The sequence below is a fragment of the Staurois parvus genome, unplaced genomic scaffold (genome assembly GCF_062004578.1).
Source record: "Staurois parvus isolate SC_StPar_1 unplaced genomic scaffold, SC_StPar_1.0 ptg000066l, whole genome shotgun sequence".
NCBI classification, from domain to species: Eukaryota; Metazoa; Chordata; class Amphibia; order Anura; family Ranidae; genus Staurois; species Staurois parvus.
This window is the reverse complement of record NW_028317862.1, coordinates 11,707,176-11,734,437: the sequence shown is the minus strand read 5'-3', so window position 1 is coordinate 11,734,437 and position 27,262 is coordinate 11,707,176. Positions and strand designations below refer to the sequence as shown.

Below are 27,262 nucleotides of genomic sequence, written 5' to 3'. Positions count from 1 at the left end.
AGCTCCAGAACGAGGGCGATTACTGGTTATTTTGTATTTCTTCCATTTGCAAATAATCACTCCAAAAGTTGTCTCCTTCTCATCAAGCTAATGGTTTTGTAGCCCTTTCTAGCCTTGTGCAGGTCTACAACCTTGTCCTGATGTCCTTTGGTAGCTCTTTGGTTTTGCCCATGGTGGTGCTCAAGAAAGAGATTCTTTGGACAGGTGTCTTTTATACACATAGTGAGTTGTTGTTAGGAGCACCTTCTTAAATTGACAAGACTAATCTGTGTATCACATGAGCACATAGCCAGTCTCTGGGAGCCAGAATTATTGTTCGTTGGTAGCGGATCAAATACTTATTTTACTCACTGAACTGCAACTCAATCTATAATATTTGTATCATGTTTTTTCTGGATTTGTGCTTGATATTCTGAATCTATCATTTAAAATACACCTATGATAAAAAATATAGACCCTTCATTTCTTTGTAAGTAGGCAACCTTACAAAATCTGCAGGGGATCAAATAATTATTTTCCCCACTGTATGCCGCAGATCCTCATCTGGAGACCACCCCTCTCGGATGTGTTTCACCCATGTAGGCTTAGTCCTAGAAAACAAGCCAGGAAGGGTGGTCTCCAAATGGGGATCTGTGGCATGTACTATTTAACTTAATAAAATTTCTTCTAAAGGAGTGGCATTATTGGTGTGCAACTAGCCAATTTTCATAACTGAACCAGCATGGAGCATGGATGGATTCCCTTGGTCAGCACCTGGCATGTCCTATAGTAGAGGAAAGCAATTGCAGCCTTTGGAGCAGTAAAGCTTTTATGGAAGTTTTACATTTTTCTAAAGAGGTAATCATTTGCTCACCTCAAATGTATTCAAATTATGTGACAGCAAGTGGTTAAAGCAGAACCCCCAATCAAGTTAAAGATAGCTAGCTAGCTAGCTAGCTAGCTAGCTGTCTGTCTGTCTGTCTGTCTGTCTATCCAAACACACATTGTTTGTGTTATGTTACCTTGACCAGTTTGATTGTTTTTGGTAGGGGTATCTAGAAAATATCCTGAGTTTATGGTATATTACATTAGCTGTTGACATGCCTGCTCTATAGTGCAAGATGGCATACAAAGAACCTCTCACTGTTTGACAGACATCCACCAAATAAATATTCAGTTTGGTATCAGATTACCATGTGACTAGCTGATTCTACAATGGAAAAAAAAATCATGACTTTGCAATCAAGGACTTTTTTGCCCATATCTTTGAGGGCCTTTTTAAACTCTGCATTTGCCATTCAAACGCATTACAGTAGGACATGCTGCAATCCAAACAAAAACACAGTGTCACACAAAGCAAGTCAGTTTCTGATCTGCTTTGCTGCCTTGCATTTGATGTGTGTTCCAAATGCAGAGCACGAGCCCTAAAAATTCTTGCTACTTTCTATCCTAGGTGGCACCAGTCATTGAAAGAGGAAGCAATAGTAAACCTACCTACAGGGCACAGCCAGCAACAAAAAACTCCCCTGTTCTTCTGAAACAATATTCCCTTTTGAGATATTTTCTTGGTTCTTTTCCAGAATAAGAAATTAGTAAGGTAACCTTTTGATGAATCAGACAAAAGTAAAAAAAACTGTCAGTAAATGCTCTAAAAAATAATCTAACATAAATGAAAAAAATCTAAATTTAATCTACTCAATCTAAAATGAAGAAAAAAACTTTGAGCTAGAATTGCTTTAAAGTGAACCTGACTAACACCCCGGTCACATCAAGTTCGACTTTGAAATCGTGCAATTTACAATGAAGTCGCACGATTTCAAAGTCGGGAGACATGCCCAATTCAAGTGTGATTTGCAAGACATCTGACACAGATGTCTATGCAAATCGCACCAAAAGTAGTGCATGTACTATTTTAGAAATCTGTTTGGCACTGACCAAGTCGGAACTGCACTGATTTGATCGCTGTAATTGCAGGCAATAGGGTGCGACTTGGCATATGATTTGCAATTCGCCTGGCACGCCAATCGCAGCCAATGTGACCAGGGGCTTAAGTATTTTTTAAGATAACACCAGTGCTTGTGGTGTCTGCAAGTATCTGTGTAAGGCACCTTTCTCACAACCGTTCCAGTCAGGTCTGCCTGTCAGTTTTTCAGGTTGACCTGATTGGACCACCATTCTACCCCTATGGACTGGTGGGTATGGACTTGTGTCCGTTTACACCCATCTACTTCCAATCAGATCTGGTCCACTGAAAACAAACAGAAGGGGATCTGTCCTCTTCCATGTAGGCAGATCGGAGGTAGTCGGGTGTAAACAGACAGCGGAGTCCTTTTACACCTGGCCAACCATAGAGCAGAGCGGGTTGTGTCCATGTTAATGCTGCATAAACTGAGCAGACATGGATGTGTCATCTGCCCACTCTGCTCTGATCAGCAGGGAATCTGTGAGTGGATCCTTTGCCAATTGGAACAGAGACCATCTTGTGTGAAAGGGGCATTAGTCTTCAGACTGTGCTCTGTGTCCCTTTGGGGGCCCTTGGATCCTAGGCCCAGGAGGTACATAGAACCTAGATTGGCTGCACAGAGCATGAATGGCCCTGAATTTACACTGTGCGCATGCCTGTCACATTAGGACAAGTGGCTGTGTTTGTGCAGTTGTGTCCAAACAGACTTTAATGGGCAGCCTGTGTGCAGTAGCGGGAGGCTAAAGACGCCAGGAAAAACGTCCCGTTCCTGGTATACAGGCCTTAGCGTCCCTGTGAACGAGGCCTTAATGCACACGTTCTGACGTGCTAAAAAATGTGTTGTGCTTCCCCATAAAGATAGTGTCTGCTTATGTTTTATGTTTATATATAAATCCTGTATTATAATAATAATAATGTTTTGGCATGGCAAGGCAGTGCAGTGAATTTAAAACAATTAGACATGTCTATTTTTTCTGTCTTTAGTGCCGGGGGCCCACAGTAGTCAATGGCAACAATGTACTGTATACTCTCCCCTAGATAGGTTGGCAACAGGTATCACCAAGCCTTGGTTGGCTCAATGGCTGTTAACCCTATCCACTCTACATTCTAAATTCAAAAACAAACCAAAAAAACACCTTTTCTTTCTAGCTGAGCAGAGAAATGCATAGGTGTGAACAGGCCCCATAGAAAATAATGGTAACCCTCTTGCTGTGAATGATTGTGTGTAAAATCCCATAGGTGTGAAGACGGATTTACTAGGCCTTGAGCCCCCATTTACATTTGACCCTAGGATATGTAGGTGATTTTGAGGCTTTGGTGCATTTGAACCCGTGAGGTGTCATACAGGAGCTTCTTAGGGCCACATTTTGGCCCCACAGCCTTTTATTACAAGGGTTTTTGTTTTTTTTTTTTGCACACTCCTAATGAAGTCAATGGGGCTAAGAACTCCCTATTCTGCTTCAAAAGTAGCTCATGTATTCCCACACTGCCTCAGAACGCGTCGCCCTCTTTGGACACGTCCGAGTGCGATGAACTGTTAGTACATGGAACACTCCTGTTGGGGCCCAGTACAAGGCACGGTACCCCCAACATGCAGTTCGTGCGCCGGCTGTGCATTTTGTGCATTCCCCTGCGTTTGGTAGGCCATTGAAATGAACAGGCTGCCAAAAATGAAAAGTACGTCTTCCAGTGTGAAGGGGCCTCAGGTAACCGGAAAACCCAGGGCTGACTGCACAACAATTCCGATCTTTGAGCTACAAGAAGGTCAGGTATGGATGGAGGTTCAGCTACAGAGTGACACCTCCTCAATCAGATCCCCCGTCTTCCCAATGGTGTCATCATCTCCTTCTACCAGCTCTACCCTACGTGACCCCGGCCTGGGCATGACCCTCCGGCTGCCGGAGGAGGAGATCCTGGCAGAGCCCAGCGCTGTCGGGGTTAAAGCACGGCGCCTGCGCACGGACCGCCTCGTGACGTCACACATGGTGTATGGTGGCAGCGGCGGCCGCAGTGGGGAGAGGCGGGGAGTGAGACTCGGGGTGATCACCGGTTGTACTGTTGGCCTGGACTGAGCACCGTGTCCGCTCCTCTGTAACCGGGGCTGAATGGGAAGGACCAGCTTCGCCTGAGACGACCGGGACAGCGCTTCAAGGTAGCCGAGGGGGTTCCGGGGGGTTCGCAGGCTGTGTCTCGGGTCGCTGTATACGGGGTGACGGTGAACGGACTGGACTGTACCGGGGAACGGGAGGAGGAGGAAGGGGGGAGGGGACGCCGGAAACTTCCTGTGTGCCCACTGAGCGCTGACATGGGGGTCCCCCGTCCTCCTCACCCCATATCCCTCCCCCTCCTGTATAATGATCAGCTCGGACCACCTGTAGAATGTGATCATAGGAGGGGGGAGGAAGGGGGACAGCATGGGCTGGAAGATACCGGTACACGACTGATCATCATCATCATCATCCCTATCATTATTATACCTATTGTCATCCTCATCCCTGTCATCACCCCTTCTCCCCATCATCCTCATCCCTGTCATCATTTCTCCCCTTCATTATTATCATCATCATCCCTAACCCCATCATTATTATACCTATCGTCATCTCTAGCCCCATCATTATCATCCTCATCCCTGTCATCACCACCATCATCATCCCTTCTCCCCTTCATTATCTTTATTATCATTATCATCATCACCATCCCTATCACACCTATCGTCATCTCTAGCCCCATCATTATCATCCTTATCCCTGTCATAATCGACACCACCACCGTCATCATCATCATCATCTCTTCTCCCCTTCATTATTATCATCTTTATCATCCCTATCCCCATCATTATTATACCTATTGTCATCTCTAGCCCCATCATCATCTTTATCCCCATCATAATCATCATCACCACCATCGTCGTCGTCATCCTTTCTCCCCTTCATTATTATGTTTATCATCATCTCCATCCCCAACATTATACCTGTTGGCATCTCTATCCTGACTTTCATCCTCTTTTCCATCCCCATCCTTATCATCTTCATCCATTCTACCAATCATTATCCCTTAAACCCATTTCCATCATTATACCTATCATCACCTCCATCTTCGTTATCATCATCCCTTCTCCCCATCATTTTTATTATCCCTGTCATCATCCCTTCTCCCTATCATTATTATACCGATCATTATCTCCATCGTTATCATCTTTATCTCTGTCATTATTTTCATCGTCATCCCTTCTCCTCATCATTATCATTGTAATCATCATCATCCCTTAACCCCAACATTATCATCATCCCCATCATTATTTATCATCCCTACCATCAACTGCCTCTGCTCATCCCCTATCCCCAGCCACACCTTTCCCATCCAGGGGCGGACTGACAACTCATGGGGCCCCCGGGCAATAGGGGATCATGGGGCCCCTGTGTCCTTGCCCAAACTCAAAAAAGCCTATGAAAAAGGTACCAGGGGCATCTCATGGGGCCCCCTACTGACCCCGGGCCCTCGAGCAGTGCCTGAGTTTCCAGATGGTCAGTCCGCCCCTGTTCCCATCCCAACCCTTACACCCACCCCCATTATCGTCATCATCATCATGCAGTTTTGTATGCTGAGAGAACGTAGGACTTGCGTTTCTTTTTCATCACAGCGGTGTATATATGAATGGAATGTCACTGTGATATTCCAATAAAGTTATAAAGAAAAAAGGTAAACGGTGAAATGCTGTGTAATCCGCGCATTGCCCTGTTCCCCGCACAGCAGTGGCCATGCCTTGTAACACACGCCTCTATATGTAGATATAGGTAAGGGGTCCCCGTAGGTTAGAAATCGGGTGTAGGATAGAACCTGTCATTGATTTGTACAGGCCTCTGCCCACGGTCCATGTAGGAATAGGGCCCACCTTGTAGTTTAATATTTGTGCAGACGGATGTACTTTTTATGCTAGAGGTGGGTTTTGGGGCCCCTTTCTGCTGTCACATAGACCTGGTTCCTCATGTCTAGGAGAGGGGAGAAGATTGGAGGCACTCTGGATAATGTCCTACCCATGCTTCTGCCAAGTAACCAGTAAAGACACGAGCGGAAGGCTTCTTCCATTTGATTTTACCTTGAATATAAGGAGGGATCACCGTATGAGCCCGACTTCATAAACTCTGAGGGAGGATCGCTATCTCAAAGGTACCCTTGGCCTCTACTTATCCACCAATGGTCAGTAGTAAGTGCTTGAAGTCTGGCAGTAGTTGAGGAGCCCAACAATGTACTTGCACAGGGACTTTTTTGCGAGTATGTCCACCACTTTCCGAACTTCAGCTTGAAGTCCCTTTACCACCCTCGTCCTCCCTGAAATAATTCGTCATCCAGTAATATATCTTATTCAAGCTCCAGTCTAAGTTTAGCTACAATAGGACATTTGGAGCAAGCTTCAACACTCAGCTGTTGAGCTGAACATTCCACCATACCCTGGCATTTCAACACTTGGGGGTCTAATTATAAATGGTTTCACCCAAAAATTCACACTTATTTTTTTTTTTCTTTAATTGGATTCAATTAGAAAATGAGTCCTGGGTGAAAGCTGTGTGAAAGCGGTATTAAACCCCAAACCAGAAATATGATATATCAGAGCTAACCACTCATTAGATGTGATGGCTACATTTTTTTTCTTCTTTCATTTTTTTTTTCCTACTTGGTGATCTGGCCAGCATCTCCCGAATAAGAGTGCCCCTACTCTGGATGAAGGAGCACAGGGGCATCTTTGGACAGCAGCACTGTTATTATGGGGGGAGGGGAGTGTAGATGGACTAGCAAATTTAGACACACTAACAAATTGCAGCCAGACACCAGATCAAACTACGTTACACAATCAGTTACAGCAACAGTTTTTCTTCCTTTTTGGAGTCAACGTTTTGCATGAATAAAATCTGATCATTGTAAGTACCCATGTCAGTGGTGAATGGTTTGTTTAATCACTCTGTTACCATTGCAGGAGAGCTTGTTCTGTTGAAAAACAGACTTACTGGCCAGTTTACCAGATGGGGAAAAAAAGTCCTAAAAAGAAAACTAATGCATCTGAGAATTGCCAAGCTGCAATCTAATGTTTGCTTTTGGGTTTAATACTGCTTTGAGTTGTAAATCTCAGCAGAAACTATTGGTCCTGTATAATAATAGTAATGGAACCTTAGTTACAGTAGTTGCAATTTATAATTCATTATATTTATATTATTTTCAATCAGCATTTTCGCTCTAAGTTGAGGCATCTTGAGCTCTCCATCAGCATTCATCTTTTTTGCTTCACAGAAGACTTTCTCCATGTTTTGAAGTTGCCCAGACTGACGTGATCCTTGCGTTGTTTACTACTCTGATCTAGTTTGCCAACTGACAGAAATTCTTAAAGGATTAGTTCACTTTTACAAAAAAAAAATAATAAAAGCATATTTTTTGCAGGTAAAAAAATATGCATTTTTTTTTTGTTGGGGACCAGTAAGGCATTGCACCCACAAACATTATATTGTGGGTGCAATGCCATGCTCCTGCAGACTCTGTTTATCTGTACCTCCGATATGGGCAGGCAGTTACACCCTGACAGGAAGCTCAATGAACTGCCTGGAGCGCTCAGCTGCCACAAAGGCTGTCAACTTTTAGTTTTCCCATTCACAGAAATCCCCTGCTAGCTGTTAAAAGGGGGGCTTGGGTGGCTGCAGGGGCCAATGCATTTGTAACATGTGATACGGTACGCCCTGAATATGGGTGTAATATGTCACAGAAGGTGAACTCATCCTTTTAAAAGAAATGAACAACAAAAAAAGACACCCCCCCCCCCCCTATTTATTTTTTAGTACATCCCTCTGGGTGATCTTACTTGCCACAATGTTTTGCAAATTTAAAAAAACATGCTGGTGTTGTTTGGGTTAAAACCTAGAGCTTTACAATGTGCACTAGATACTGATAGCAATGATTTTTTTTAAACAGTATTTCTTTAAATAATGGGAATGGGTGTGTTTTTAAACTTTTTGGTATCTTTCATTTATATGGTAGAGAACAACAAACCCAGGGCTTTTTAAATACCACAAAAAGAAGGCTGTATCTGTATCAAAAGGATATGCAATTTAGGTACAGTGGAGTCATTTTCAATTGCAGTACAGCAGCAGAGAAAAATGGCCTGGAAATGAAGGGATATATCTGTCCGGTATTCAAGTGGTTAAAGTTACTGACTGCCTGCAACAAAGGACAGTCAACTTTGTTAATCAGGTGGAATTAAAATTCCTGACATTCTGCTTGCTGGGACTTGTAGCTCGTCATTGCCTGGGTAGGTATGTAATACAGCTTTTCAGTTTGTAGCACTGGGCCTATATACTATGTAACATGCTTCTGTTATAGAAATCATGATTTGAAAGGGTTTTGTGATGGGAGAAAAAAATGTTTTTACCATGCAATGCTGTCCAGGTTTTTTATTCATCATACTAGTTAAGCAGCTGGAAAAGTGTCCTGATTATAGAGGAAAGCCAAGGATGAGAAACTGGCTTATTTTACAGAAGTACTAAAATTCTGTTTAAGCCCCGTTTCACACTGATGCAAATCTGATGTGTTCCAGATCGCATAGATTCGCATTAAGGGAGATAGCATTGCTTTCTATGGAGGTCATTCACACCTATGTGTTCCAGACATGCAGTTGTGTGTTTGGTGTGATGCAGTGCAATTTTGAGACCTATAAACTTGAATGGAAATGGCAGTAAAAATGCAAAGGTTTCAAATACAATGTGATTTCAGTGTGGGATATACCCATTTCCAGTGTCACAAAAGTAGCCAGGACAGAATTCGCAGTGCTGTAAATTCACATCAGAATCGCACCACAACGGCTCCTGAAATTGCACTTGAAAATGTGCAGAAATTGATCCGCATCAGTGCGAACCAGAGCTAAAGGCTAGGATCAACTTTGGGGAAAAATATAAACAAAAGGCACATAGTTTTGCAGAAAAAAAGACGTGCATTTATTTATTTTTTTTTTTCCCCCAGGAGCCCGCAAAGTCTTGCACCCATGACCAGTGGATTGAGGGGGCAATGTCGGGCTCCTGCAGATTTTGTTTTCGCTTTTTTTGGCCGTATCGCTGTATGGATGTTCTGATAGAAAGTTGGAGGAAGTGTCCATGAACTGTTAAGGCGCTCATCAGCACCCTGATAATTCATTGAGAACTGCAAGCCGTCTGCTGCCTTGCCAGACAGAAATGTGACAGCAGTTGTGGGGGAGAGGAACCTAGGCTGCCGTCACTGGAAGGTGGGGGGAAATCGGGGGATGCAGGGGAGATGCTGGATCATGTTGTACATTACACCCTAAATATGGGTATAACATGCTCCAGAAGGTGTACTTAGCTCTTAGGGCAGCCTTTCTTAACCTTTTAACCCCAGAGGAACCCTTGAAATAATTTTCTGGTCTCAGGGAACCCCTAGTAAGATTAGTCCTTCGGGGGGTCATTGGGAAAATGCCTCTTACATTGGTGGTGATTAGTGGGAAGAATGCCTGCCTTACAGTGGTGGCCAGAATGACACCTTTGCAATCATACCATTGCCTCTGGGCCTACAAAGATGTAAGCCCCATCAGATCGGAGGTCAGTTAACCACAGCTCATGGAACCCCTAGGCTGCTCCAGTAGGAACCCTGGTTGAGGATGGCTGCTTTAAGGCTTTAGCTCCATTCTCCATTGCTTGATTTTTAAAGTGCATTTCCAGAAGCGCTTCAACACCAGATTTTCATGTTTTTCTGTTGTGCCTGTTCACATCTAGATGATGTGCTCTCGTTGAACACTGAAAAGTACAGCAGCTTCTTTGGGGCATGATCGCATGTTTTTGGCTCCAATAGACTTCAGTGGGAGAGGGCCTGAAAGAGAACATAAGACTTTATTATCTGGCAGACCAAATCTGTAACAAAATCAGAGAATGGCCATCGTAAAGCCTTGCTCACAAAGGTATAGAAGCTCCGTTTTGAAATGTTCTCCTACTGGGGGAGTAGTAGGCTCTGGGTCTTGTGTAGGAATGCTACTTGTAGTACAGCCTGAATCATGTGCTATGGGCACGGAGTTACCTGGTAGAATGTTTTGTCCCTAAGGTCAGTGAGTTAATAGGACATCAAGAACACACACTGAGTGTCTAATTCTTGTGGAATTAAATTCTTATTTTCAGGCAACTAGAATTGCGGACATAATGTTTTGGGTATTTAATTATTAGGTATGTCTAGGCTGTGTGAAAATGAATACATCAATTATCTTAGAATATTCTTCTGTTGTATAAATACCCTCATAGCTAAAGGCACAGATACCTACCTCCTGTTTCAGCAGTCTGGCGCCTGTTTGGTCCCTTGCCGACATCTTTTCCTTGCCTTTTCCAGGTGCATGTGCAGGAGCGCAGTCTTCCCAGCACACAGCGAGTGCGCCAGAATATAAGATGCGCTGTGCACGTGTAGTTTGGTGTACATTTTACAAAGGATTGCTAACAGGCAGCTAAGTGTATTTTGTTACAGAAAATACATGGCATGTCTCTTTTGCAGTAAAAAGCTTGCCTGGTTGCACTTTTTACCTTTTTTTTTTTTTTTTTTTTTTTTTGTCTTTTTATTATTTGCTTAGTCTTTGAAGTCTACCCCTACCTGGACCAGCTGTTCGTTGGACAGCTGAAGTCCCGATCTGCATGTAGAAGTCAATGAAGTGGCTGTTGCCAACGGAACACTGTTCGTTACAATGATCACACTTGGTAAAATTTTTGCAGATCGGAGGCCTTTTCATCTGTATCCTCAGTCACAGCAAAGCAATATGGATTCTTACCTGGGGTATGGGAATCAAATGATGGGAGCATAGGACTGGATCATTAAATAATTAACAGACAAATGAAACCTGATTCTCTTCTTTATTGAACCTGAAATCAAAGTGCATAAATTGACTTCATGGGGTCGATTTACTAAAGGCAAATAGATTGTGCAGTTGCATACATTTTCCCCAGAGCTTTAATGTGGTAAACATTCACTTTGTAAAGAATACCCAATCATTTGCACGGGGGAAAAAAAAAAAATTTAAACTTTAATGTGATTTGGATAATGAAAATCGGCAGAACTTTATCTCAGTAAGTTCTGAATAAAATAAGAGCAACTGCACTTGCAAAGTGCACAGTATATTTGCCATTAGTAAATCCACCCTAATGTGTTAGGAGACAGATGAGTAGAAATTATAGTTTTAAACATAAATCACCAGCACCAAAATTAGATAAATTGAATATACAAATAAATGCTGCTGCTCATCAGTGCAAACCCACACAAAAAAAAAAATAAAACATTAAAACGGCACAAAAAAAAAAATCACTCCAAAATAAGTTAATAAAATTATATATATGAAATTATAAGTCCCACTCCCAGCAAGTGAAAAAATAGCAATTATAAAAAAAATCCCAGAAAGTCCTCTTTCCAAAGAAATAAAACGTGCTTCCAGCAAAGATAGTGCTCAAAAAATATACCGCACTCACCAGATACTTTTTTTTTTTTTTTTTTTTTTTTTTTGGGATCCCAGACCCAGTCAGCCTCCAGATCTCCACTCCAAACCAGAGTATAGCCAACCTCCATGATCACTAAACTCCACTCTCCAAGAACACTCAGTGCATTGTAGGGAAAAAAACCCAAATATATAGGGTAATACTGCAACACTTATATGGTTATACTCCATATTCAAGTATTAAGCCACTCACATTCTTAAAGATCAAAATCAGCATTTAATTGCATTTAAATGATTCCAAAACACCACATCACCTGGGTAGTTTTCAGAGATCCCACAGTCAGCAACAGATGACAGCACAGAGAATCTCCCATACACAAGATGGCCCCCAGGAACGCCGCACGTAGGCATGCGGTCCACTCACCGGAAGTGACGTATTGCGCATGGCTGCGGAACCGGAAATGTGTCGTCATAGAAATGATAGTACCTGTACCCTTTTGGTTTTGTTTTTACTGCATAAAAACAGCTGAAATCTTACTAGTTGTAGCTAGCCTGGGAATTTGTGATTTTTATTCAAGTGATTCTAAACCCAGGGCCCTGCGTGGAAATTATTTTAGTAAATATAAACTGTTAAATACCTTTTCTCATCAGCAGTTAGAGCAGTTTTGTGACTTCAGTAGAGCACTGTTAAAGCTTGTAGGCTAGAGCTTTCTTTCTGCTCTAGGAGGTTGTGAAACCTCTGACCCTCTAGCAATACACACCAAACTGAGCATGTGCACGTGACTACAGATTCAGTCTGTATCAGGTGGCCATTTCAATAAGAGGAGGGGCAGAGAAGAAAGGCTCAAACAGCCTTTTTACTCAATGCAGAGGATTAACCCCTTAGGTTCCACAGTGAGTATAACAAGCATGCTTTACTGCATATACAGACTGATTTTTACTGTTGTGTTTAGTAACATTTAAGGTTTGGTTCACACTGCTGCAATGTGGGATCCAACTTGTGAGACCCCAAGTCGCATGACATGTGAAATCCCATATTGGTCAATGAGAGCCGTCTTAGCACAACTGAAGTCGCTCTGTCTTTAGAAAAGGTTCCTGCACTACTTCAAGGTGACTTCTATCCGACTTGTGCTCATAGACTTTAGTGGAAGTCGCCTCCAAGTCAGATCTTCATCTATATTGATGTGATTTGGATCTGGCATTACAGGAAGATTACCCAGGCATTCCCTGAAAGTTGCTTCAAAGTAGTACTTAAGTTGCCTGGCAAAGTTGCACGACTTTCAGGTAGCAGTAGTGTGAACTGAGATTAAAATATGATCAAATCCTTGTGTTTTTTTTTTCCATCCAACTGTTCTGTTCCTAGCTATCTATGTGTAAAGTATAACAAAGCTATTGACCTCTTGACATCTTACTGGTTAATAATAATAGGACTGGTGATGCTGATTTTGATCAGTCAGGTGAAGCTAGAATTATTATTTATTTTACAGGATTTATATAGCGCCAACAGTTTGCTCAGAGCTTTACAATATAATGGGAGACAATACAGCAACAATACAGTTCAATACAAGAGGGATAGGAGGGCCTGATCCTTGGAGCTAGAATGGGGACATATTGGGCAAATCCATTGGGGGTTTGTAATTGTGAAAGGCTTCTGGACCCCTTTCTCTAAACTGAAGGTTTTATTCTCAGATTTAATAACCATTCTTTTTTTAAAGCCAGTTAAAGGGTCAGTTCACCTTTTAATGACATTTTAAAATAAAGTCTGTATTCCTTACAGATCTGTCTGTATGTAAAAATGCTGCTTTTTAAAAGTGGTGATCTTCAAGCTGCTCCAACTGTGGGATTCCCTTCTCCATCCTGCCATTGGATGCAGGGTCCTCATACACCTCATAAATGAGCACGCAGCTTGCCTAACCACAATGGTGCAGTCTGCTCTCTCTCGCAGTGTGCTGAGCTCAGCTGCTAAAGCAAGAATGAGTAGACTTGCATGATTATGAAAGCCAAGTTCTTGCAGCTTAAGTGGTTGTAAATGTTTGTTTTTCTTTATTAAAATAACATACATACTTACCTGTTCAGTGCGATGGTTTTGCACAGAACAGCCCTGATCATCTACTTTGGCGCTCCTGTCTCCTTCCTCCCCTCCCGCCGTGTGCCCAAGCTGCTTGCTATGGGGGCACTCGTGCTTGCTCACTCCTGAGCCAGCTCAGTGTGTTCATAAGATACAAAGCCCTGGCCCCTTGCTCCCTTTTCATTGGCTGTGATCGAATGCAGCAGGAGCCAATGGTTCCTGCTGCTCTCAGTGAGCCAGTGAGGATGGAGAGCTTAGAGGGTATGGGGGGAGACCTGCACACGGAAGAATTGAAAAAAAAAATTAAAACCCTCAGCCTTTAGAACCACTTTAGTTCTTTTTCATAGTGTTGGGACTGCACATCCATGGGTCAGTCTTTGCATTTTGGGTAGGTTGGAGAAGGGAAATTCATAACGGAAGCAGCATCAAAAGTAAGGATTGTTTTTAAAAACGAAGGACAGCAGTTTAATATACAGACAAAGCTGTAATGTATATGAGATTTTTTAATTCAGCTTTGTCTGTATATTAAACTGCTGTCCTTAGTTTTTAAAAAGGTTAACTATCCTTTAAAAGTCGAAAACCTTATTGATCTAAATCACGGGTGTCAAACTGGCGGCCCTCCAGCTGTTGCCAAACTACAAGTCCCATGAGGCATTGCAAGATTGACAGTTACAAGCATGACTCCCAAAGGCAGAGGCATGATGGGACTTGTAGTTTCACAACAGCTGGAGGGCCGCTCTTGCCAAACGCCCCTATAGCATTTGACAGGCGTTTGGGAAAACATCCCCCAAACGCCCTATGCATGTTTTTTAGGCATTTGAGCGTTAAAACCGCACCACAAACGCCTATAATGAAGTTTAATGGTATTAACGCTCTGCAACCGCCTTGCAAACGCCTTGCAAACGCCTGCCAGGTGTTTGAGGAGCATCACCATAGACTTGAATGGGAGGTTTCAATTCCTCCTGACTGGACATGAGGTGTCAATTTTGTTGCGACGCAAACGCTTCAGTGTGAACAGCACTGTGTGCTGCCATGTGTAGAATATTCATAGGCCTTTGGGAAAGGTTTTTAACGCTCCTCAAGTGTCTAACACCTGCTAACAAAGCTAGTGTGAACTTGGCCTAAAGCCAGGAATACACGGTAAGAAAATCATAGGAAAAATTTTGTTGATCAACCGATTTTTCTCTTTGTTGATGAGCAGGATGTTATAAACGAGAATTATATTGTGAACGAAAAAATCCGGTGAAAAATGTTGTCGTTTCGCATGCGAATGACCGATTTTCTATGCGGTGGTTTGATGGTCGTCAGAAAATTTTTTATCAAGCGCTATCACGCATTAGTGGAAACAGAAGATGACTCCGATGTTTACATCCAAGGATCCATAAATCCAATTTATTCCAAGGATTTATGTCCAATCGTTCGTTCTGGGTGGAAGGTCACATGCACATTGCATCACTTCCACTTGTATGGAAGATGTCAACACTGTATTGCTCGATGAACGTTTTTTTCGATTGGTTAATGTGGGCCACGATTTCGACCAACGAATGAACTCCGATCGGATGTTGGATGTCCGATCGGTTGATTTTCATACCGTGTAATCCTGCAATAACTAAGGTACTGGGCTAGTCAGAACATGAGATCTGCGTTCTCAGTGCTCATTTACTTAGACTTGTGTGAGGGCCTCGTTTGCCTGTAATGACAGTCCCATTCATGTCAATTGAGGCCCAGTGGCTGCATGGTCCCAGCCACTGCTTATAATGTGACAGCTGTGTGAGTGCACGACCCCAAACACACACATTCTGAATTGTGCACTTGCACAACTGTCAAACTGAAATCAAGGTGTCCATGCAGCTGCCGCCTCCCGGTTGGCATGAGCAGTACTACCTGCACGGAAAACGGCAAACATGGCCCTTGCATGGGTGTACATTGTAGTATGCCCGTGTGAACGAGACTTTATTCCAAGAGTGACTGAAATGATTGAAAACAGAGGGCCAGGATTACAGCGAGGCCACTGGTAGCACCTGTCCTCTGATGGGAGTCTGTGGGAGCCAAGAATAATGTATTTGTTTTTATTACATGCTTCCTACACTCCTTTTTATGAACCCGTATAAGTATTTATCGAGAATAATGCACATGGAACGTTTTTGCATATTCTCCCAGAAGCCTTTCTTTCTGGCAGCAGCATTTTGGCAGAAAAAAAAAAATGGCTGACGATTGTAAAAGTGTGTAATGCTTTTAGGCACATTTACAGACGCCAGGTGCTTGGATGTTAATTTGTTTCATTGACCTGAATAAAAATTCTGGTCATTGAAATTAATTAAATGCTGTCAATGTCAAGCTTTTTTTTTTTTTTTTTTTTTTTAACCGCCAAAACTCAGCTGCTCCTGAACGCATTGGCAGTGAGTTGTGTGTTTTGTTTTTTTTTTGCTTTAGAATAAAGCAGGCCATACATGGGTTGAATGCCAAATGATTTTTCGATCAAAAATCAAAAACATTGTTTGTTCTGTAATCCGATGGTGCCACCAGTGATTTTGAAAATTGGTCGTTTTTCATGAATTTTGCAGCATGTATGATAAACGAAATGGGGAGCAACCATGGACATTGGCCGGTGCCATTGCCCATCTAACAGAGTGAAAATCAGTCGACTTATTCTTGGGTCCGATTTTTGAACACAAAAATTGTTGAAAATTGATCCATGTATGGCCGGCCTAACTCTGCCTCTTTCCTCATTCAGGGCAAATTTCTGGGTCCAAACACTGTCACATGTGGGAAGGGAGAAGATCATTAACCCTGTGTAAGCTTCAATACTCACTGACACAGAGCTCATCCTGTAGGTGAACAGATCAGCTGGGGAGAGTGAGCAATAAGTAGGTGGGTGTCCTATCAAGGGTACCTGTCACTTTGTCCTCTCAGGGCATTCACTTTTAATGTTCCATTATCTCAACAATTGTTAAAGAAAATTGGATCACAATGAGTGCATTGTGTTAGTGAGCCTGTCAACAATTAGACTTCCATTGTGGGAGGGAGCCTTGAAGCACAACCATTGTTTTGCACTGTAAAGTGGGAAGTAAAGCCTTTTTGTGGATTATGTATGGTTGCCCCTAAGTACATCTATAATTATAGATTAAACAAAAAAAAAACCAGGGTTATAAAGAATTGGTTGTCAAAATTATTTACATCAAACGATCTCTTGATATGACCATAAATTATCTTAAATTTTTTTAAACAGGCCGTACATGGATTGTATTTTGTTTGTTTCCTATTCATCTGAATTCGGTCTCAGGGTGGTCTTGCTAGAACCACCCGGCTCGACAAACTATCTGAGGCTCCATGCACACTAGTTTTCTTTTTCAGCTCCTAGACGCTATCGGCATTTTTTTTTTCTATTCCTAGAAACTAAGTAGTGTTACTATGTGTCCATGCACACTATTTTAGGCTAGTAACGTTTTTCAAGTTTCAGCTTTTAGATGCAAAAAAACCCTGATTTTTGGCAGAATTTTTCCAGCAGTAAAAAAAAAAAACACTGACTGCTCTTAAATGCTGGTAATGGCTTTTTCTAGCTTTTTTTTTTTTTTTTTTTGTTTTTTTTGTTTTCACACGTACTGTTAAAATGCTCCTAAATGCTACTACAATGACGAGGCGAAAATAATAATTATTATACAGTATATAGCACCAACAGTTTGCTCAGCGCTGTACATTATAATGGGAGACAGTACACGAGACAGTACAGTAACAGTACAATACACAAGGGGTTCGAGGGCCCTGCTCCTTGGAGCTTACAATCTAGGAGGGAGGGGAGAGTGGTACAGGAAGGAGGAAATAGCTGTGGGGGATGGAGTGGTGGGAAGAGCGGAGGAGATCAGCTATTAGGTGAGGGCAGGGTAGGCTTCTCTGAAGAGATGGGTTTTCAGGGTGTGCCTAAAGATGAGGAGGGACGGTGACAGTCTGATGAATTGGGGTAGTGAGTTCCAGAGGATGATGGAAGTCCTGGGACGGGCGTGGGAGGAGACCAGGGAACTGGAGAGTAGGAGGTCTTGAGAGGAGCGGAGAGTGCGTTTTGGGTGGTAGATGGATATCAGGTCGGTGATGTAGTTTGGGGCAAAGTTTTGAACAGCTTTGTACGTCAGTGTTCATATTTAGAATTTTATGCGTTGGGCAATCGGAAGCCAGTGAAGGGATTGGCAGAGGGGGGTGGCGGATATGGAGCGGTTGGTAAGGTGGATGAGTCTGGCCGCAGTATTCAGGATAGACTGAAGCGGGGATAGCCTGTGTTGGGGTAGGCCAGCGAGGAGGGAGTTGCAGTAGTCAAGTCGAGATAAGATAAGGGAGTGAATGAGTTGCTTTGTAGTTTCTGAAGTTAGGAACGTGCATATTTTGGAGATGTTGCGGAGGTGGAGTCTGCATGAATTTGTCAGCGATTGGACCTGGGGCTGGAAAGACATATTTGAGTCTAGAATGACACCTAGTACTCTGGCTTACTGCTCTCGTCTTAGTGGTACTAAGTGTTTTTTTTTTATTAAACCGCCAGTTTTGTGGTACAATTTGTTGTTTCTAGTGCCTTATGTTTATGTCAGATGGTACACTATTTGCTTGTACTACCCGTTATTGTTGAGCAAAAAGGAATTCACGGTTGTGGCGAATATATTTTTTGAAGAAAATTATACGTGGACTACACCTTATTATGGACTTATTTTTGATGTCTCACATTTTTTGCACATATTCATTTTTTTTGGTGGCAGTTTTTATTTATGTATCGATTTATTTATTTTATTTTTATTTATATATTTTTATACAGGATTTATTTAGCGCCAACAGTTTGCTCAGCGGAGGGCCTGATCCTTGGAGCTTATTTAAGGGTTTATGTAGTTTTGAGAGCACGGTTTATGGTATTTCCATTTATTTAGATTTTTTTTTTCATTTGTTTAAAATAGCAGCTCTAATCACACATTTGATGAATAAGAATTTGATTCTTATATCACGTCAGTTTGTCGTGATGATATGGACTGTTAATTGATCTATCAATTTGTCAATTTATTTGATATATTAATTTATTCTAGCCTATATCTATAAAGTTCTGTACCCGTTATTATTGTAAAAATAATTTAATAGCTTTTTTTTTTGTAGCATTTTGGGGTCTTATAAAAACGCTAGTGTGCGTGGAGCCTAAAGCTTGAGGGAGGTGGGCAAAAAATTGTTGGCTGAACAGTTACTGCAGCCAATTGCCTGCATTCGCTGTCAGGGTGTTCTGACATCTGTGGGTGCCAGCTGTCAGAATGCAGTAGCTGGCAGGAGAGTCACCATCCGTGTTTAACATGAATGGAGGAATTTGTTGGATTTATTTTGTTCAGCCCGTAGGCTGAAGGAGAGAAATCTGTGCCCAGCTTTCATATGCAGTTATGATAGGTATGTTAAGTATGATCTTCCTACAATGGTACATTTCACAAAAGCAGATGCCTTGGTCTCACAGGGCTTTATTTCCAGGTGTATATTGTGACTGCTATTTCTGGTAGAAGGCTTGGAGCTCTGTGGACTTGTAATGTGAGAATTGCTATGCAATGTTGTCCTTTACAACAAAAGAATCTGTGATGTACTTCCCACTGCAAAAATTACCTTCGTAGTTTCATGCGTAACTCTATAGTCACCTGAAGGAACTTGGGTGCATTGTTCTGCTAGATAAGAATTGGCTGCCCTCTCTGGGATTCCCCTTCGTGTTTTAGAACTTCCAGATGAATGAAAGATTTCTGCAAGTGGTTTTCTGGGGTTTTCTGAATTTCGAGTAACTTCATTATCGGCCGTATCTGCAGTTTCCTGTACATTTTCATGAACTCGTCACTGTCATTGAAGAATATGTAAAGCCAACATTTTATATTCCTGATATACGCCTGCTGTACCATGTACTTGTATGAAAAAGTATCCTCTTCTCATCATATTGCTTCCTTTGCGGGAAATCCCTGGTGTCCCTGCCAGTCCCTCTGATTTCTTATTTAAAACCGACTACAGTAAGCAGGACAACACACACTGTGGCCAGTTCTCTAGGTGTGCTGGGAACTCTGGCTGCTCTCCTCCAATGATCAGATTTATCCTGACCCACCACCAGTGTGCTGCTATTTCTCCTTCCACAGCTCTTATGAAGCTGAGCACAGAGGGAATATGATCACTTATTAAAAGGAAAAAAAAAGGGGGGGGGGTAGGTATTATGTGGTGTGTTTTTTTACATCTACACTCCAATGTTTTGCCATTCTTTTCTATTTTAAACTGAATGGGTTTTTTTACAAGGCAAGTGTGTACAATCACTTTTTAATTCACTAGTCTGCATGTAAGGTGTAGATGGGACATTTTATCTGACGTTTGGAGAAAAAAAACATTATTCCCAGAGGATGATCCTTGATCACTACAGCTCCAGACTTCAAAAGCCACATTGACTGATTGCGGTTAGATATGCGCACATTTACGTGAGGATGAGGTTTTGATGCATCGTTTTCAGCGCACAGTGACTGCATCAAGGCAGCACTTCACCCATCTGAATTCCTGATCCGTCTACCTATTCTTAGGAATGAAATGTAAGAATAAGCAAGCTCTGGAGTTACATATTTCTCTCCTTCCAGGTTTCTTTTAAAGGATAAGTTCCCCTTATCAAGCAGAATTTCACTTTTCATAATAAATAGTGTTTTCCAATGCCATTTCTGGCCCAGCCATCCCAATGTGCTTTCCTCTCTCTTACCTTATCCACAAGTGGTATAATTTGTTAGTTTGAACTGACTTTCAGATTCCATCACTTCCTATAGATCATCTGAGCATTCACTGCCTGTAGGCCACTTTCCAGAAGCCTTCACTTCCATGTCCCATCACTGAAGAGGGTGTGATAGGGTGTGCTCACCACTCTGGACCACCCCTCCCTCATAATGCCACCTTCACTCACTTTCTATACAATCTGATTGTACAAGCTCCCTTAGATCTCCCATCAGCTATGTAGTATGAGGGCCTGTCTGATTTCATACAAATTGAATAGGTTGCTCAGGTGTGTCCTCCTATTCCATAGTTCTGGTAAATCTAATGCAGGCCATGGACGGGTTGTTTATTGGCCGAAGTTTCAGCTGCACGAAAAATTGGCCAATATTCATGCCGTTAGTGGGGCCAGCCCATCAGCCGTTTTTCGCGGATCTTCACATTTATTTTTATCGGTCATGCTGGACATTGGTGGCAGTATCGGCAACGGGGCTGACCGTTTTTTTTTTTTTTTTTTTTTTCATTGGCCGAAAATTCAGCCGATAAATGGCCCGTCTATGGCCTGCATAAAGGAAATTGTACAGAGTACGATCAGATTGCATAGTGTATGGCCATTTATGCAAGTAAATAGGAGGAAGTGGACGGAGACACTCTTTTGTCAGACCCCGTTCACATTTCCACGTGGTGAAAACTCACATTCTCGCAATCATTTGTTTTGAGTGTTTTTACTCAGCATGCATAGGGCAACCCATTCATTTGAATGAGCTACCCTACACCAATGACTGCCCCAGTAAAGCTCCAGAACTTTTTTTTTTTTTGAGTGGTGCACGGTGCGTTACTGCAGTTTTGACAAATGATGTAATGACAAATGGCAAAGCACACATTTTCTGTGCCATTTGCCATGCGTTTGAAAACACACAGGTGTGAATTGAGCCTCCTTTTTCTTGTGTAAACAAACCAGTTCCAGACCCATTCACATCTAGTGTAGTGAGAGCGCATGTTTTTTGGCTCATTTTTCCAGTGACACACATAGGCAGCCCATTTGATTTCAATGGGCAGTGTAGTTTATAGGGCATTTTGGCGTAGTTGCACATTTTTTACTGTGCGTTTTCTTGCATTTGTCAGCCTCCGCCATTACTATTATAAAAAAAAAAATTCCAGTGTGTGTGTGTATATAACACCCAAACCGTACTCTCCACTCCTCACAAGACCTCCTACTCTCTAGCTCCCTTGTCTCCTCCTCCCATGCTCGTCTCCAGGACTTCTCCAGAGCTTCCCCTATCCTCTGGTACTCTCTACCCCAATTTATCAGACTATCGCCTACTCTGCTCAGTTTTAGGCGATCTCTGAGAACCTATCTCTTCAGGGAAGCCTATCCTGCCCTCAGCTGATAATGGAATCTTCTACTCTTCCAACCAGTCCATCCCCCACAGTTACTACCATTTTGTACCACTAGCCCCTCCCTCCGAGATTGTAAGCTCCAAGGAGCAGGGCTCTCAAACCCCTCATGTATCGCACTGTATTGTTATTGTACTGTCATGTATTGTCCCCCATTGTAATGTACAGCGCTGAGCAAACTGTAGGTGCTATATAAATACTGTATAATAAATATATATATATATATATATATATATAGCCATTTGCAGATGCTATAATTTTCACATAAACCTATTAATTTACATGTATTTAGGATTTTTTTTTTTTTTTTAGCAAAGACATGTAGCAGAATACATTTTGGGCTAAATTTATGATGAAATTTGATTATTTTTTTTTCTGGATATGTTTTATAGCAAAAAGTCCAAAAATATTGTTTTTCTTTCAAAATTGTTGGTCTTTTTTTGTTTATAGCGCAAAAAGTAAAAACCACATAGGCAATCGAATACCACTGAAAGAGAGCTCCATTTGTGGGGAAAAAAAAGGACATAAATGTAATTTGGGTGCAGCATTGCATGACCGCACAATTGTCAGTTAAATTAATGCAGCACTGTAACGCAAACAATGGCCTGGTCAGGAAGGGGGGGTAAATCCTCTGGAGGGCAAGTGGTTTAATGGTATATTGGTACATAAGGGAGCTGGATTTTAGGGGGAAAAAAAGTGAACTTGGCCTTTAAGGATCTTTTTATAATGTGGGAATAACAGGAAACTTTTCTTAAAATGTGAACATTAACCTCAGTCAACCAGTCCATTTATTTTTAACAATGCAGTTTATACCCAACATGACAAGGGTCATAACTTTCGCTGACAACCTGGCTCCAGGTGCTAACTTTCCATTTTTTTTTTTTTTTTTTCATTGTGGAAAATCTGAATTAATGAAGTCGCCTTTTCTGAATTATGTGTTTGACAGATAACATCCTTCCCCTTGAAAAACCTGCCAGACTAGGTGTTTAATGTTAGCGCCTGCTCGAGCAGACGCTTGGCCAATTATAAGCAGGCCTCTGTGCTCAAGGTTACTTCACACAGATATCTGCTCAATAGTAAACCTCTCTGACATGTTTAGTCCAACTTCAAAAATGTATTGTTTTGTCTTTCGCAGCGATGAGGCAGTTCTCAGTAATGATGATCCAAGTTTCAGGAAGGCTTGATGTGTAGTTCAGGTTTGTTTAACTGCAATTACAAGGCAATAAACCGGTAAAATATTTGAAACTTGTGGCATGGTCACATGAATCATCGTTAATGGAACTGTACAACTGCATTAATGTCCATTTCTTTTATACTGCCTGCTCAAACGATAAATGCCTTTTGACAATTGGATAACCCTCATCCATTTATGATCTTGGTAGGATGACACCACTATCACTAGATCTGTATGTACAGATCTCGGCAGGAAACGGACTGTTCTTGGAGGAAAATGTCCCTGTCCTCACCTTTGTAGAAGCTAATATTTGCTCAGTGATCGGTTGTCTGCTTTGTACTAATGCACAGTCTTAGTGTATGCCTGTGTATTGGTGTGTTAACAAGTGTCACAATTGTAGAGGTAGGTGAGAACAAATATATATATATATAATTTTTTTGTATTGCTTTTACAATTTCAACTTGCAGACCTCTGTTATTTGTTTTGTTAATTATGAACTCTGGATGTATCGGGGGCCATTTGGGTGCCTTGGTTTTCCATGTGGTGATGGGGAACAAAAGCGGTGAGATGACAATATCAGGCTTTTAACTGCCCAATAACTGGCTGGAGAAAGGAAGGTGACCTGGCTGTATTGCTTAAAGTGGTTATAAAGGCTGAAGGTTTTTTTTTTTTTTTTTATCCTCATGTATTCTTTGCATGACAGTAAAAAACCTGCTGTGTGCTACTCCCGCCTACAGCCCCCCACTAATACTCGCCTGAGCCTGATCTCGATCCAGCGATGTGCATGGGAGCCTTGGCTGTCTGAGTGAGCGGGGATGTGGCTGAGCCACAGCTCTGTGTCTGATGGATGCATAGAGCGCGGCTCAGGAGCTAGCATGCACCAGTACCCCATAGCAGATTGCTATTGGGGGCACTGGTCAATGGGGAGGAGCCAGGATTGACTGCAGGGTACCCAAAAAGAGGATTGGGGCTGCTCTTTGCAAAACCATTTCACAGAGCAGGTAATTATAACCTGTTTAAAGAAAAAGAAATTAACCTTTTAATATCACTTTAACTGCTATAGAGAAAAGTTAGGTCTCCTTTCTGGAAGGGCTATATAAATATCAGACCAGATAGATATAAAATCTTTTGGTAGCTAAGCCAGCTCCCATATATGTATTTTACAGGCATTGTATGCTTTCAAATGTTTTAACTAGGTATTTAATGTAATTATAATTCCTTTGTTGTTTGTTTTGTAATGATGGGCTCCCATGTTGTGGCTGTAGTTTCATGTCATGACTGATTGATTCCCTTATGTCCATGTATTAAGCCACCTAGCTTGTCCCTAGGGACAGGCAGCTTCTTGTTCCAGTGCATGCCTTGCCATTTCCTTGCGTCTCCAATGTGGGAGTGTAATGTGGTAAGCAGCTCTTTCAGCATACTAAGTGCCGTTAATTGCTCTTCATATTTGTGTCTGTTTCAGATTTAATTACTTTTTAGTTCTCACCTGCAGAGCACTAAACTAGGCCAGGATCTAGGGGGGTGCTGGGGTGGGCTATGACCCCCAGATTTTAGTTGTGCCCTTCCAGACCTCTGAGAATGCATCCATGAAACCTGATGGGGACAGTTGATGGGGCTCTCTGAAGGGGACAGCAGATGTTAAGGAAAACTCTGATGGAGACAGTTGATGTAAAGGGGCACACTTAGGGGGGTAATTGATGTAAGGGGGCACTCTGATGAGGCAGTTGATGTAAGGGGGCACTCTGATGTGCCCATTTTATGTATGATGAGGACATGAGATGTAAGGATGGACTTTTATAGGAGCTTTGATGTAAGAAGGAAATCTGAGAACTCCTGATATAAGGAGGCACAAGCTCTGTTTAATCACCCTAAACTGACAGCATTCCCAGTTCACTCCTGCACCACCTCTGCACTACCTGTCAGACGTTACTTCAGGGTTATGACTCTGCGGTACAGAAGTGTGTCAAGTGAACAGGTTCCATACATCCCTGTCACACTACTGACATTATGCCCCCTGATTTTTTTTTTTTTTTTTTTTTTTTAATTTTTTTATTGCACCCCAGATCAAATTGGCTAGATCCGGCCCTGCACTAGACTGAGCGAATCAGGGACTGTGAGATGTAGTCTATTCGCAGGAAATGGTAGTTCTCAGACTACAGAGGGTGAATGTTTCTTTTACTGGATTTAGCACTTGGTCTGGAGATGAGTTTTAGTGTAGTGTGCCTAGTGAACACTTACAAACACTCCGCTAGTTGGGGGTCTCACATTCATTGCCTCACAGCTGCAATGCACATGATTCTCACAGTCTCTACTGTTTCACAGTTGAGCACTTTTAAATATATGGTGGTTCTCTGACCTAGAACAATTATCTGTATGGTCGCACTGTCGGTCCCAACAGATTGCCTATGAATACAAATGTAAGTCTGATGAGCACTGAAGATACAGGAGGAGTAAAGGAGCCCACCACGTTGTCAAGGGTAGTTGTTAAATCTCATATAAGCGTTAACATGTTAATGCAAATTTTGATATTTTACATTTGCAACCTTCATTAAAAATATCTGGTAAATTCGCCATGACTTTTCACTTTTAGGATGATAGCAGTAGTCATTTCAACACACATTGTACAGACATGGTCCACTGTCACCATCGGGAAACCCACCAGGAAATCCATGCAGACTTTCCTGGAGTTCATGTGAACAGTAAGTGTCTGCAAAGAGGCTGCAGGAGATTCAATAAAATATGAAATGGGCAGGTAAAACTACACTGTACTTCAGAAAACTCAATATCGTTTAGATTGGGTGTAAACCTTTGACATTTTACCTCCTCGCTAGCGCTTAACCTAACCCATACATAAAAGTGGTATTCAAGCCTAAACTGTTCCTTTAGTTTTTGGTAGCAGGACATGTTCTAAAATTCCGTTGGGTTTATACTACTGGCTGTAGAGCTTTCCTGCTCTTTTTTCTATTCTTGAAACACACCTGGAAGTGAGGGTAATCCTTGAACAGATGTCCCCTTGGGGAGATTTCTGATCTACTGATGACAGTAGTCACCAGGAAAGTATGATGTAATCTTTTTAAAGGAGACGCTGACAGCAAAAAACACTTGAGAGGTTTCAACACATTACTGTTCTATCCAAAATGTTTTGTTAATCTTGACCATTGTGTGTAACATGCTTAACCCTACTCGGGGCTTTTTATTCTCAGAGAATAGGTGCTGGTACTCTCCTGAGTCACCTCTTGTCTCAGTCCCGCTACCCACCTCTGAGCATCATTGCTTGTTTCTAGCCCCTACCCATCTCCGATTGCTGCCCTTTTTGGAGGATACAGAACTAAGTATCATTTGTATGGAGTTTATTAATAACAAGAAAAGCAGTAAAATAAGTTCCCTGCAGCCAGCAACAATAGATCCCTCAGCAGCCAGTAACAATAGATCCTTGCCTCAACAGTAAATCCCTCCCAGTAGCATAAGACCCCCTCTAAAAACAATAGACCTCCCCAGCAACAGAAGATATCCCCCAGCAACGGCAGACTCTGCAGCACCCCCCACCACCCCTTGCCATTATATACATTCAGTGCTGGAGGTGCCAGAGCTGCGTTCCTGTGGAAAGAAAGCCCTGACCCTACTAGACATGATCAAAACCTTTATACTAACCTCTACTACCGCTTTAAAGTGGTTCCAAAGCTAAAACGTTTTTTACCTTAAAACATTCCTAGAATTAGGCTCCATGCACATGGGGCAGCTTTTAATAACGCTGGTAACATTAGCTGTGTAAAGTTTTTGTAGTAGCGTTTTGCCACGTTTTTTCACGTTTGCATATTTTTTTTACCATAAAATATATATTTTTTTGTTCGTCACAAAAAGGTCCAAAAATGCTGGTTTGCCGCGTTTTAAGGACTTAAGATAAAAAAAATAAAGTTTTAGGACTTGCTGTGACCTTTCCCTTCTCTATACATTTACCTTACTCCTGGATTGATCAGGAGCTGTAACCGGTCTTCTCTCCTTTCGCCTTCTTCACACAGGGACTGACTGACTGGCAGAAGCCATTGGCTGTTGCTGCTATATATTAAATCCTGTGAGGAGGGAACTAGGGGCAGATGTAAGCCAAGCCTTGGGCGTCATTAAGTCCCAGCCACACTGGGTGCGATTTGCATGCCATATGATTTGCAAATCGCATAGCAAGTCGCACCCTATTGTCTGCAATTACAGCAGTCATATCAGTACGGTTCTGGATTTGTCGGAGCTGCACCGATTTTATAAAGTAGTACATGCACTACTTTTGGTGTGATTTGCATAGACACAGGTCAGATGTCTTGCAAATCGCACCTCAAATCAGCGTGTCATCCGACTTTGAAATCGTGCGACTTCATTGTAAGTCACACAATTTCAAAGTCTGGATCGGTGTGAATGGGATGTAATACCTGTGATTTGCATGCACTTTTAGGTGCCGTGCATTTAAAAAAAAAAAAAAAAAAAAACCTACTTGCTCCATCTTTTATGGGCTTT

General features: G+C 42.1%; 1 protein-coding gene across 4 annotated transcripts in view; it reads left to right on the top strand.

Moving 5' to 3' along the window:
- Positions 1-3,907: 3,907 nt before the first annotated feature.
- Positions 3,908-27,262, top strand: part of EVI5 (ecotropic viral integration site 5) — a 263,815-nt gene continuing 240,460 nt past the window's right edge. For all 4 annotated transcript variants that reach the window (XM_089668945.1, XM_089668944.1, XM_089668943.1 and 1 more), the window contains exon 1: positions 3,908-4,094. The gene's annotated coding sequence lies outside the window, so the exon portion shown is untranslated. The remainder of the gene's footprint in view (positions 4,095-27,262) is intronic.